This window comes from Heteronotia binoei, chromosome 13 (genome assembly GCF_032191835.1).
Source record: "Heteronotia binoei isolate CCM8104 ecotype False Entrance Well chromosome 13, APGP_CSIRO_Hbin_v1, whole genome shotgun sequence".
NCBI lineage: Eukaryota > Metazoa > Chordata > Lepidosauria > Squamata > Gekkonidae > Heteronotia > Heteronotia binoei.
In genome coordinates this window covers 4139553-4152746 of record NC_083235.1, presented here as the reverse complement: position 1 = coordinate 4152746, position 13194 = coordinate 4139553, and the positions used below count along the sequence as shown (strand labels likewise).

The following is a 13194-nucleotide window of genomic DNA, read 5'->3' as shown; positions in this document are numbered from 1 at the left end:
ACAGAATTGGACCCCCGGGGACCAATCCTTTTGAAACCTGGAGGATGTATTCAGAAGAGGCCCTGAATGCTATGCTGAAAGTCTGGTGCCTCTACCTCAAAAGATAGGCTCCCCAGGGGCCCCAGATATCCGCAGATCAATTCTCCATTATACTCTAAGGGAATCGGTCTCCACAGGGAACAACAGAGCGCCCAGCAGACATTCCACCCCCCCCCCCGCCGGCTTTCTGATGACCCTGAAGTGGGGGGAGGGCCTTGAGACCAGGGAATCCCCTGACCTCACCTGGGGATTGGCAACCCTGCCCCACTCGAAGGTTAGCGACCATTCTGAATGGAGATCGCGGCTTTCGCCGGCCGCAACGGATGCGCGAGACAGTACCACCTCCGCGGCGGGGCAAGATCCGAAGCGGGAAGCTCTTTGCGGATACTTACGGCCAAACGGCACCACATAAAGACAGTCATAATACATGGCGAGGCGGCCCAAAGGCTTTGGGCTCTAGCAGCTGCTCTCCTCAGAAACAAAGCCGGAGAGGCTTTTATAACCTGGATCCTTGGCCGGCTAATCCCTGCTAGTTCCCATCAAAGCTGCAAGCCGGTTGGCTTTAAATAAACACTCGCATCGTGGAAGGTGCGGAAAGCAACTGGCCGGCCTCGGGATGGGGTGGCGGATGCTGGCTGTTCGCCTGATTGTAATCGGCGAGTTCACGTTTCACCGGTGGTCTCATTTGACATGCTCAACGAGGGCGGAAGGAGGCCCGGGAAGTCATTCTGGGCCACCTGCACGAGGACGGCGCATTTGTTTGCTTTCTGACTATTTCTGCGTTTTCAGGGCTGCTTCCTAGAAAAGCGGATCCTGTAACATGAAGGCCAGTCAGCACCACAAAGCAACACCGTTACGCACAGGGTGGAACTGGACTCGCGTACACACGCATGAATCTGCATTACGGTGAACCTGACCATCGGTTCATCCAGGTCAGTTATTGTCTGCTCAGACTGGCAGACAGTCTTTGAAGGTCTCGGGTAGAGGACTTTCACATTACCTGTTCCCTTTAAACCAGGGATTCAACCTGGGACCTTCTGCATGCCAAGCAGAGGCTCTGCCACTGAGCCAGGGTCTCAGGTTAAGGTCTTTCCCCTCACCTCCTGCCTGGTCCTTTCAACTGGAGATGCCGGGGATTGAACCTGGGACCTTCTGCATGCCTAGCAGAGGCTCTGCCACTGAGCCAGGGTCTCAGGTCAAGGTCTTTCCCATCCCCTTCTGCCTGGTCCTTTTAACTGCAGATGCCGGGGATTGAACCTGGGACCTTCTGCATGCCAAGCAGAGGCTCTGCCACTGAGCCAGGCTCTCAGGTCAAGGTCTTTCCCACCCCCTCCTGCCTGGTCCTTTTAACTGGAGATGTCGGGGATTGAACCTGGGACCTTCTGCATGCCAAGCAGAGGCTCTGCCACTGAGCCAGGGTCTCAGGTCAAGGTCTTTCCCATCCCCTTCTGCCTGGTCCTTTTAACTGCAGATGCCGGGGATTGAACCTGGGACCTTCTGCATGCCAAGCAGAGGCTCTGCCACTGAGCCAGGGTCTCAGGTCAAGGTCTTTCCCATCCCCTCCTGCCTGGTCCTTTTAACTGGAGATGCTGAGGATTGAACCTGGGACCTTCTGCATGCCAAGCAGAGGCTCTGCCACTGAGCCAGGGTCTCAGGTCAAGGTCTTTCCCATCCCCTCCTGCCTGGTCCTTTTAACGGGAGATGCTGGGGTTTGAACCTGGGGCCTTCTGCATGCCAAGCAGAGGCTCTGCCACTGAGCCAGGGTCGCAGGTCAAGGTCTTTCCCATCACCTTCTGCCTGGTCCTTTTAACTGGAGATGCCGGGGGATTGAACTTGGGACTTTCTGCATGCCAAGCAGAGGCTCTGCCACTGAGCCAGGGTCTCAGGTCAAGGTCTTTCCAATCACTTCCTGCCTGGTCCTTTGAACTGGAGATGCTGGGGATTGAACCTGGGACCTTCAGCATGCCAAGCGGAGGCTCTGCCACTGAGCCAGTGTCTCAGGTTAAGGTCTTTCCCCTCACCTCCTGCCTGGTCCTTTCAACAGGAGATGCCGGGGATTGAACCTAGGACCTTCTGCATGCCTAGCAGAGGCTCTGCCACTGAGCCAGTGTCTCAGGTCAAGGTCTTTCCCATCCCCTCCTGCCTGGTCCTTTTAACGGGAGATGCTGGGGTTTGAACCTGGGGCCTTCTGCATGCCAAGCAGAGGCTCTGCCACTGAGCCAGGGTCTCAGGTCAAGGTCTTTCCCATCACCTTCTGCCTGGTCCTTTTAACTGGAGATGCCGGGGGATTGAACTTGGGACCTTCTGCATGCCAAGCAGAGGCTCTGCCACTGAGCCAGGGTCTCAGGTCAAGGTCTTTCCAATCACTTCCTGCCTGGTCCTTTGAACTGGAGATGCCGGGGATTGAACCTGGGACCTTCTGCATGCCAAGCGGAGGCTCTGCCACTGAGCCAGTGTCTCAGGTTAAGGTCTTTCCCATCACCTCCTGCCTGGTCCTTTCAAATGGAGATGCCGGGGATTGAACCTGGGACCTTCTGCATGCCTAGCAGAGGCTCTGCCACTCAGCCACGGCCCCTATCCATGGCTCTACAAGGTCTCAGGTGGAGATCTTTTCACATCACCTCCTGCCGGTTCCTTTTAATTGGAGATGTTGGGGATTGAACCTGGGACTTCCTGCATGCCAATCAGGGCTTTTATTGTAGCATGAAATCCTTTTCATATTAGGCCACACACCCTTTCGGTAGCTGTGGAGAAACGCCATTTTAGGCTATGGTTATCTGGGGGTTGGCAGGAAGAGGCCATCAAACTGGACTCAGGCTTCGGCCTAGTCTCTTCCTCCTCCCCTCCTGCGTGGAAGCAGCAATTCTGAGGAGACCTCCTAGAGAGACAGGAAGTCTTTCACGCTGGTCTCCCAGAAGAATGCAGGAGGGAAAACCAGTTCCTGGGTGGGAACTGGGTTTTATATTAGTGATTTTTGGCGGGAAGTCTTCGGTTTGAGTTGAGCTTTGTGTTCAATCAGTTGGGTTGGTGAGTCTGTCTGTGCTGGATGGTACAGCCAGGGTAACTATGGTATAATAGGGAAAGAAGGAGCGTTTTCCCCTGGTTTGGTTTATTTCCTCTGCTCACTATTTTAAAATGCCTGTATATAGTTGCAAATTTTAAATAAATGTTTTGTCTTTTTAAAAGGTAGTCCCTCTGTATCACCTAGTTTCCCCAACCGCCTTAGACCACGCTACTGCAAGAGAGGAGTCCAGGGAAGGGGAAAGGCATGCAGTTGGCAAGGGTGCCAATCCTCCAGGGGTCTCCCAAAGAACTGGCAAGGGGGATTGGGAGCAGTGTCCCCCTCTAAGCCGAGTTAGCATGAGCTAGCTCACGGATTTTTAGCCTCCAGCTCAAGACCTTTTTGTCTTAGCTCAGGAAGAATAACCCCAGAGCACATAAATTGATGCAGCAGCTCACAACTTTAACGCCAGCAGCTCACAACTTTAACGCCAGCAGCTCACAAAGCAGAATTTTTGCTCACAAGACTCTGCAGCTTTAGAGAGAACCTTGATTGGGAGTCCTGTTCCTCTCAGTCAGGAACCCCTCAATTGAGCAGGTGGTGGCAGCGTGCCCTAGTGGTGGGAAGAACATAAGCTCCCTTCAGGAGTCGGCAACTCAAAAGGGAGTTGACAGGACTGGGTCTGAAGGCAGAATCTGGCCGGTTCCGTCACAGTAGCCAATCATCCAAAAGCTTAAAGGGCTCTTAGTATAGGGCCTACTGTAAACTCCAGGAGGATTGGCTACATTAGGGGTAATATCTGCTGAGGTACATTAGGGCCTAATACGATGATACTGGATTTATACCCTGTCCTACGCTCTGAATTAGAGTCTCAGAACGTCTTACAATTTCCTTTACATTCCTCCCCTGCAACAGACACCCTGTGAGGTGGGTGGGGCTGAGAGAGCTCTGACAGAAGCTGCCCTTTCAAGGACAACTCTTATGAGAGCTATGGCTGACCCAAGGCCATTCCAGCAGCTGCAAGTGGAGGAGTGGGGAACCAAACCTGGTTCTCCCAGATAAGAGCCCGCGCACTTAACCATTACACCAAACCGGCTCTCCTGCTACAAAAAAAGCCAACCAGATGGAGCCACAGTCTCTCCCGAATATTGCTAAAGACACTATCTGCTCCTCAAGCGTCTCTGCACTCATTTCACTATCTTCTCTGAATGCTTATAAGCCCCAGAGAGATCCAAGCGGGCAGCCGTGTTGGTCTGAAGCAATAGAACAAAGCAGTAGACAAGTTCACACCTTTAAGACCAACTAAGTTTTATTCAGAATGGAAGCTTTCGTGTGCTCTTAAGCAGAATTCATCAGACAAAACTGGAATGATAAGCCATCTTTAAATATAGAGAAAGTGGGCGGTGAGTTGTGTGTAGAGTCATGGGAATGTTTTTAGCAGATTAAAAGGTATATCAGTACAAGAAAAAAACCATTAATCTGATACACTGTTCTAAAAGAGAAATGCATTGGAATACTGTGGATGTACAGCTATACTCAGTGAGAGCTGGTTTAGCATCTGTAATGAGATAAAAAAAAAAGCCAATATCCCTGTTCAGTCCTGGGGAGGTGTTTGTCCCAAGTTTCATAATAATTTGTAATTCAGCAATTTCTCTCTCCATTCTGTTTCTGCAAAGGAACTTCATTGCTGGAATGGAATAAGAAAGGAATATTCATTGCTGGTGGGACTGTCCCAAAATTAGATCTTTGTGGTCTTTAATTTGTGCTCATCTTTCTTCTTTAACAAATAGTATTATCACTGATACTCCGGAGACAGTTCTTCTTAACCACTGGCCGGGCGTAAAATTGGCTCCCTCTAAAAAAACCCTCTAATCGTCACATTATTATCAGCTGCTAAATCAACGATAGCTCAAGCCTGGGAAAATCCAAATATACTGTCTCTTGACTCCTGGTTCCTGAAGATTTGGAACATATTGCAATGGATAAAATTCAGGCAGCTCTGGACTTGAAAGACCCCCTCCGTGCCTACACTAATTATATTCAGGGAGGGACGGTGGTTCAGCAGTAGAGCATCTGCTTGGGAAGCAGAAGGTCCCAGGTTCAATCCCCGGCATCTCCAACTAAAAAGGGTCCAGGCAAGTAGGCATGAATAACCTCAGCTTGAGTCCCTGGAGAACCATGAAGGGGCCTGTGGCTCAGTGGTAGAGCATCTGCTTGGGAAGCAGGAGGTCCCAGGTTCAATCCCCAGCATCTCCAACTCAAAAGAGTCCAGGCAAAGAGGCATGAAAAACCTCAGCTTGAGACCTTGGAGAGCCATGAATGGCTCAGTGGTAGAGCATCTGCTTGGTAAGCAGAAGGTCCCAGGTTCAATCCCCGGCATCACCAACTAAAAAGGGTCCAGGCAAGTAGGTGTGAAAAACCTCAGCTGGAGACCCTGGAGAGCCGCTGCCGGTCTGAGTAGACAATACTGACTTTGATGGACCGAAGGTCTGATTCAGTAGAAGGCAGTTTCATATGTTCATATGTGTGATTACATATTGCAACCTGGTCACCTATACTGGAAAAACCAGATAATGACCCGTATTATATTAATTCTCATAACAAAAACATATGGTATAAAGACCTATTGTTGCTGTAAGACTTCTGTTATCAAACTTCATATTAGTTTAAGACCCACCACACTTATCTCATTGGGTTCTTATGATTCCCTTTTCCTCTTCGTTGTTGCTGTTATGTTATTATTCAACTTGTTATACACGGTTGTTTGTTTAGGATCATATTGCATCTTCCGTTGCTGTATCTCAAATATCAGTCTGGTGCTGTGACGCCACCCACCTTTCCCTTTTGCGAAATTTACATGTACCTAATTATTATCAAAGATTTCAGGTTTTCACGGCTGGTAACCTCATTAGGGTTTGTAGAATCTTTTGGGCTCAAGTGCCGTGTTCTACTGGAGAAAGTTTTCCTTCCAGACGTTTCGTTCTCAGCTGCGGAGAACATCCTCAGTGGCGTTGCAGCCGGAGCAGGCGCTCTGACCTTCTTGGCTGCTGTGCATTGAGTGGGGCCAGGGCTGCTGGAGAGCAGCCAAGAAGGTCTGAGCGCCTGCTCCGGCTGCAACGCCACTGAGGATGTTCTCCGCAGCTGAGAACGAAACGTCTGGAAGGAAAACTTTCTCCAGTAGAACACGGCACTTGATCCCGAAAGATTCTACAAATACCTAATTATTGTATGATCCTTTTCTATTTCAATAAAAGCTTTTAAAATTTTTTTAAAAAAAAAAGACACATTTCCGTTTCTTTGGCTCATGGGACACCCCTTTTCACCTTTGGAAGATGCCAAAGCAAGGTGCAGCCTGCAAATCAATGTTTCTATTGGCACAGATGAGTTGTATCTGGTTTGCCTATTACCACCTGGTATTGATGCTTCTGAAAGGTAATATCTGCTGAGGTAACACCTTGGCCACTCAGCTGAAGGACACGGCTTAAACAGAACTGTAAAAAACTGAAAGGCAGTCATGGTAACATTAACCAGCTGAAAGTCTGAACCAAATCCTCTGTGAACTATAGACCGAATTAATTTAGCTCCGTTCAAATGAAAGGCGGAAGAGCCCCGTGGCGCAGAGTGGTCAGCTGCAGTACTGCAGTCCGAGCTCTCTGCTCACCACCTGAGTTCGATCCCGACAGAAGCTGGGTTCAGGCAGCCGGCTCAAGGTTGACTCAGCCTTCTGAGGTCAGTAAAAGGAGTATCCAGCTTGCTGGGGGGAAAGCGTAGATCACTGGGGAAGGCAATGGCAAAGCACCCCATAAAAAAGTGAAAACGTCGTGATGCACAGGGGACTGACTACCTTTACCTTTACTTTAAAAAAAAAATGAAAGGAAGTAGCTGATTTGGGGGTGGGGAATGAGACCTTTTTGGCACCCAACGAGAGGGGGAGAATTTGACATATAACCCACAAAGGCCACCGACACAAACGGGAGGGGGTAACAAGGTAACGAGCTCCCAGAATATTCAGATATTTATTTTATCTAAGATTTATATCCCGCCCTTCCCACTGGGTGGCTCAGAGAGATAAGAGAGAAAACTACATTAAACAACCCAGCAGGCAGCTGCATTGGTCTGAAGCAATAGAGGAAAGCAGTAGACAACTTGCACCTTTAAGACCAACTAAGTTTTATCCAGAATGCAAGCTTTCTTATGCTCTTCAGCAGACTTCGTTGGACAAAATGGGAATGGCAAGCAGCAATTCGTAATATAAGTGGGCAGTGAGTTGGTACATAGTGAAGAAGATGAAGAAGAAGATATTGGATTTATATCCCGCCCTCCACTCCGAAGAGTCTCAGAGAGGCTCACAATCTCCTTTCCCTTCCCCCCCCCCCCACAACAGACACCCTGTGAGGTAGATGAAGATATTGGATTTATATCCCTCCCTCCACTCCGAAGAGTCTCAGAGCGGCTCACAATCTCCTTTCCCTTCCTCCCCCTCAACAGACACCCTGTGAGGTAGTTGAAGATATTGGATTTATATCCCACCCTCCACTCCGAAGAGTCTCAGAGCGGCTCACAATCTCCTTTACCTTCCTCCCCCACAACAGACACCCTGTGAGGTAGATGAAGATATTGGATTTATATCCCGCCCTCCACTCCGAAGAGTCTCAGAGCAGCTCACAATCTCCTTTCCCTTCCTCCCCCACAACAGACACCCTGTGAGGTGGGTGAGGCTGAGAGGGCTCTCACAGCAGCTGTCCTTTCAAGGATAACCTCTGCCAGGGCTATGGCTGACCCAAGGCCATTCCAGCAGGTGCAAGTGGAGGAGTGGGGAATCAAACACGGTTCTCCCAGATAAGAGTCCGCACACTTAACCACTACACCAAACTGGCTCTCCACACCAAACTGGCTCTCCAGTGAGTTGGTGCAATAGCAGTCTGCTTTTTATCTCCCTCCAGTGTTGTTCCGGCCCTGCTTTGTCCTAACACTAAGAAACACAGATCCCTATTTGTGATTCTTTTAATCTGCTAAAAACATCCCCATGATCTTATGTACCAACTCATGGCCCACATATTAAGAATCGCTGCTTGCCGTTCCCATTTTGTCTGACGAAGTCTGCTTCGGAGCACACGAAAGCTGACATTCTGAATAAAACTTAGTTGGTCTTAAAGGTGCCACTTGTCTACTGCTATGTTACATTAAACGACCGTTTGACAAAAGCATGTAAAGCTGCAGAGCTGGACTTCTGCGGAGTGAAAAATGGAGTTTGTAGGCAAAGATCTCCATCTCAGAAGTCTTTTCCCATTTGCTGGATAAAAAGGGAGACATATGAACATATGGAGTTGCCTTATACTGAATCAGACCCTCAGTCCATCAAAGTCAGTATTGTCTACTCAGACTGGCAGCGGCTCTCCAGGGTCTCCAGCTGAGGTTTTTCACACCTACTTGCCTGGACCCTTTTTAGTTGGAGATGCCGGGGATTGAACCTGGGACCTTCTGCTTCCCAAGCAGATGCTCTACCACTGAGCCACTGTCCCTCCCACACAGACTGTAACCTGAAGCTTCAAAATCCCTGCCTCCACATTAGAAGGACGTGTCATCTTACTTCTTTGTTACCTCTTCTTTGGCGCAACACAAGTACCTAGGCCAGCAATGAAATTAAAAGAAAAATTATGATTCAGTCACCGACACAGAGAAATGGCTACCATAAAGAAAATCTTGCAATGATTGCAATGCTTCTCAGGTTTTCAAAGATTTCAGGTTTTCACGGCTGGTAACATCATTAAGGTTTGTAGAGTCTTTCGGGATCAAGTGCCGTGTTCTACTGGAGAAAGTTTTCCTTCCAGACGTTTCGTTCTCAGCTGCGGAGAACATCCTCAGTGGCGTTGCAGCCGGAGCAGGCGCTCAGACCTTCTTGGCTGCTGTGCATTGAGTGGGGCCAGGGCTGCTGGAGAGCTGCTATTTCTAGGCTGGAGGGGGTGTGATGAAAGGGCAATTGGTTTGTGGATGTGCCCATTGTTTGGTGGGGCTTCCTGGAAGGGTAGTGATAAGGTTTATTCAGATAAATGAAACAGGATCAGCGACGAGCACATCAAACAGGTTGGCTAGGCAGCCTTCTAGAAGGGCGGAATATACCATTTGCACTGCAGTCATGAAATTAGCAATGTATGGCTGTGAGAGCTGGACCATAAGGAAAGCTGAGTGCAGAAGAATAGATGCTTTTGAGCTGTGGTGCTGGAGAAGACTCTTGAGAGTCCCTTGGACTGCAAGGAGATCCAATCAGTCAGTCCTAAGGGAAATCCACCCAGACTGTTCCCTGGAAGGTCAGATGCTGAAGCTGAAGCTCAAATCCTTTCGCCATCCAATGAGAAGGGAGCACTCCCTGGAGAAGACCCTGATGCTAGAAGGCAAAAGAAGAAGGGGACAGCAAAAGAAGAGATGGCTGCACAGCGTTACTAATGAATTTGAGCAGACTTCTGAGAGTGGTGGAAGACAGGAGGGGCTGGTGTAACTTTGTCCATGGGGTCGCAAAGAGTCGGACTCGACTGTGTGACTGAACAACAACAAAATGCAAATGCTGTCCTGACCTGGATGGGCTTCTGGAGTTCTGACCCCACTCATGGACCTCCTGATGGCATCTGGTATTTTTGGTCACTGCGTGACACAGAGTATTGGACTGGATGGGCCATTGGCCTGATCCAACATGGCTTCTCTTATGTTCTTCCATCTGGGGTAGTGATGCTCGGTGTTCTTGGTGCTGGGGGGGCAACAGTGGGGAAGGCTTCTAGTGTCCTGGCCCCACTGATGGACCTCCTGATGGCACCTGGTTTTTTTACCACTGTGCGACACAGAACGATGGACTTGATGGGCTACTGGCCTGATCCAACATGGCTTCTGTTATGTTCTTCCATCTGGGGCAGTGATGCTCTGTATTCTTGGTGCTGGGGGGGCAACAGTGGGAGGGCTTCTAGTGTCCTGGCCCCGCTGATGGACCTCCTGATGGCACCTGGGTTTTGGCCACTGTGCGACACAGAGTGTTCGACTGGATGGGCCACTGGCCTGATCCAACAGGGCTTCTCTTTTGTTCTTTTGTCTGAATAGCCTCTGTCCATCCCTTGCTTGGACTTGGATCGCCCAGGCTAATCTGATCTTGTCAGATTTCAGCAGCTAAACAAGGTCAGCCCTGGTTAGTCCTTGGATGGGAGACCACCCAGGAAGTCCAGGGTTGCTACGCAGAAGGAGGCAGTGGCAAGCCCACCTCTGTTCATCTCTTCCCTTGACCCGGATGGCCCAGGCTAACCTGATCTCATCAGAACAGGGAAGCTAAGAAGGGTCAGCCCTGGATGGGAGACCACCAAGGAAGTCCCGGGTTGCTATGCAGAGGCAGGCAACGGCAAGCCCACCTCTGTTCCTTTCTCACCTTGTCTTGGATAGCCTGGACTAGCCTGACGTCTGAAGCTAAGGAAAGTCAGCCCTAGTAAGCACTTGGTTGGGAAACCACCAAGGAAGTCCAAGATCTCTAAGCAGAAGCAAGCGATGGCAAACCATCTTTGTTAGCCACTCGACTTGCAAATCCAACAGCAATCACTTATGGGCACAAAATACAGCCCCAGAAGCTGAGCGACGTCTGAGAACGGAGGTTAACAAACCAACCCACAAAAAAATCACGAGGACGATCCATCTGAGACCCAGAAGGTACTCAAATAAGAGGCGGTATGTTGCTTCTCTTCGCTCCACCACAAGCTTAGAAGAAGTAGAGAAGAAGAAGAGATTGTATTTATACCCCGCCGTTCACTAGCCAAAGGAGCAGCTTACAAATCTCTTTTCCCTGCCCCTCCCCACAATAGACTCCCTGAGAGGTCGGTGGGGCTGAGAGAGCTCTGACAGAAACTGCTCTTGAGCTGAACAGCCTTGACAGAACTTGTGGCTGACCCAAGGTCACAGCAGCAGGTGCATGCGGAGGAGTGGGGAATCAAACCCGGTTCTCCCAGATAAGAGTCTGCGCACTTGACGACTACACCAAACTGCCTTATACTCAGTCTGTCCAATCTAGGGCAGTCTTGCCTCCTCCGTGGTGACTGAACTATGACCTTCAGCAAGCACAACACGCACAGACACACACACCCTTAATCACCATCAGCTTTTTGGCTGACAAAAACAGAAGTGTCCAAGAGTTGCCAGCAGCGACAGGAAAAAGAAGGACTACAGATTTATACCCCGCCCTTCTCTCTGAATGAGAGACTCAGAGAGGCTCACAATCTCCTATATCTTCTCCCCCCACAACAGACACCATGTGAGGTGGGTGGGGCTGGAGAGGGCTCTCACAGCAGCTGCCCTTTCAAGGACAACTCTGCGAGAGCTCTGGCTGACCCAAGGCCATTCCAGCAGGTGCAAGTGGAGGAGTGGGGAATCAAACCCGGTTCTTTCAGATAAGAGTCTGCACACTTCACCACTATGGCTGACCCCAGGCCATTCCAGCAGCTGCAAGTGGAGGAGTGGGGAATCAAACCTGGTTCTCCCAGATAAGAGTCTGCACACTTCACCACTATACCAAACTGGCTCTCCCAGTTTGAAGAAGAATATGATGATGATGTTGGATTTATATCCCACCCTCCACTCCAAGGAGTCTCAGAGCCGTGCACAATCTCCTTTCCCTTCCTCCCCCACAAGACACCCTGTGAGGTGGGTGGGGCTGGAGATGGCTCTCACAGCAGCTGCCCTTTCAAGGACAACCTCTGCGAGAGCTATGGCTGACCCAAGGCCATTCCAGCAGGTGCAAGTGGAGGAGTGGGGAATCAAACCCGGTTCTCCCAGATAAGAGTCCGCATACTTAACCACTACACCAAAATGGCTCTCACAGTACTCACAGGAGACAAAATGCTTCTGGATTCGCTGAGTTGACCACTCCTGGGAATCCTGATTCCTGGATATTCTGCACATGCTTCTTATCAGGGCAAGGTCTCAACCTTCATACACTGTTGTTGGCCCTCGGTTAGCCACTGTGTGAGACAGATCGCTGGACTAGACGGACCCCCGGTGTGATCCAGCAAGGCTGTTATTACAGTATCATGATGTTTTAATTGCTGTGTTTATGTTCTACATGTTTTTAATGGCCTTGGGTCAGCCATAGCTCTGGCAGAGGTTGTCCTTGAAAGGGCAGCTGCTGTGAGAGCCCTCTCAGCCCCACCCACCTCACAGGGTGTCTGTTGTGAGGGGAGAAGACATAGGAGATTGTAAGCCGCTCTGAGTCTCTGATTCAGGGAGAAGGGCGGGATATAAATCTGCAATTCTTCTTCTTCTTAATTGTTTTAGTGATGGTTTTGTTTGTGTTTTTTTGGAGGGGGGGGTTTCTAATGGTTTTTAAATGTTTTTTCATGCATTTTTAAAAAACTGTTGATGGCCCTTTTAAAGACAGAAGAAGATATTGGATTTATATCCCGCCCTCCACTCTGAATCTCAGAGTGGCTCACAATCTCCTTTCCCTTCCTCCCCCACAACAGACACCCTGTGAGGTAGATAAAGATATTGGATTTATATCCCGCCCTCCACTCCGAATCTCAGAGTGGCTCACAATCTCCTTTCCCTTCCTCCCCAACAACAGACACCCTGTGAGGTGGGTGGGGCTGAGAGGGCTCTCCCAGCAGCTGTCCTTTCAAGGACAACCTCTGCGAGATCTATGGCTGACCAAGGCCATGCCAGCAGCTGTAAGTGGAGGAGTGGGAAATCAAACCCGGTTCTCCCAGATAAGAGCCCGCGCACTTCACCACTACACCAAACTGGCTCTCAGCTTGATGGCCCTTTTAAAGACAGAAGGAGAAGATATTGGATTTATAACCCACCCTCCACTCTGAATCTCAGAGTCTCAGAGCGGCTCACAATCTCCTTTATCTCCCTCCCCTACAACAGACCCCTGGTGAGGGGGGTGGGGCTGAGAGGGCTCTCACAGAAAGACAGGATACAGCTGTTCTCGGGGCCTTCATGAACCAAAAGGGAATGCTTTCCCCCCAGTTTCTTTCCCCCGCTGGAAAAATCTGGGCTCCTCAGTAAAACTCCCAACCACAACACAAATTAAACAGCTCCACCCGGCAGCTCTGATTCGGATCAGAGTTCAGCCAGGTTTCTTTGGATAATGTTTCAGGCCAGATGCTTGGATAATGTGAATAATGACA

The 13194-nt window shown here is 49.8% G+C and overlaps 1 protein-coding gene across 1 annotated transcript in view; it reads right to left on the bottom strand.

Annotated features, from left to right (window-relative positions):
* Positions 1 to 13194, bottom strand: part of RFX1 (regulatory factor X1) — a 118531-nt gene that overhangs the window by 72769 nt on the left and 32568 nt on the right. The window lies entirely within an intron of this gene.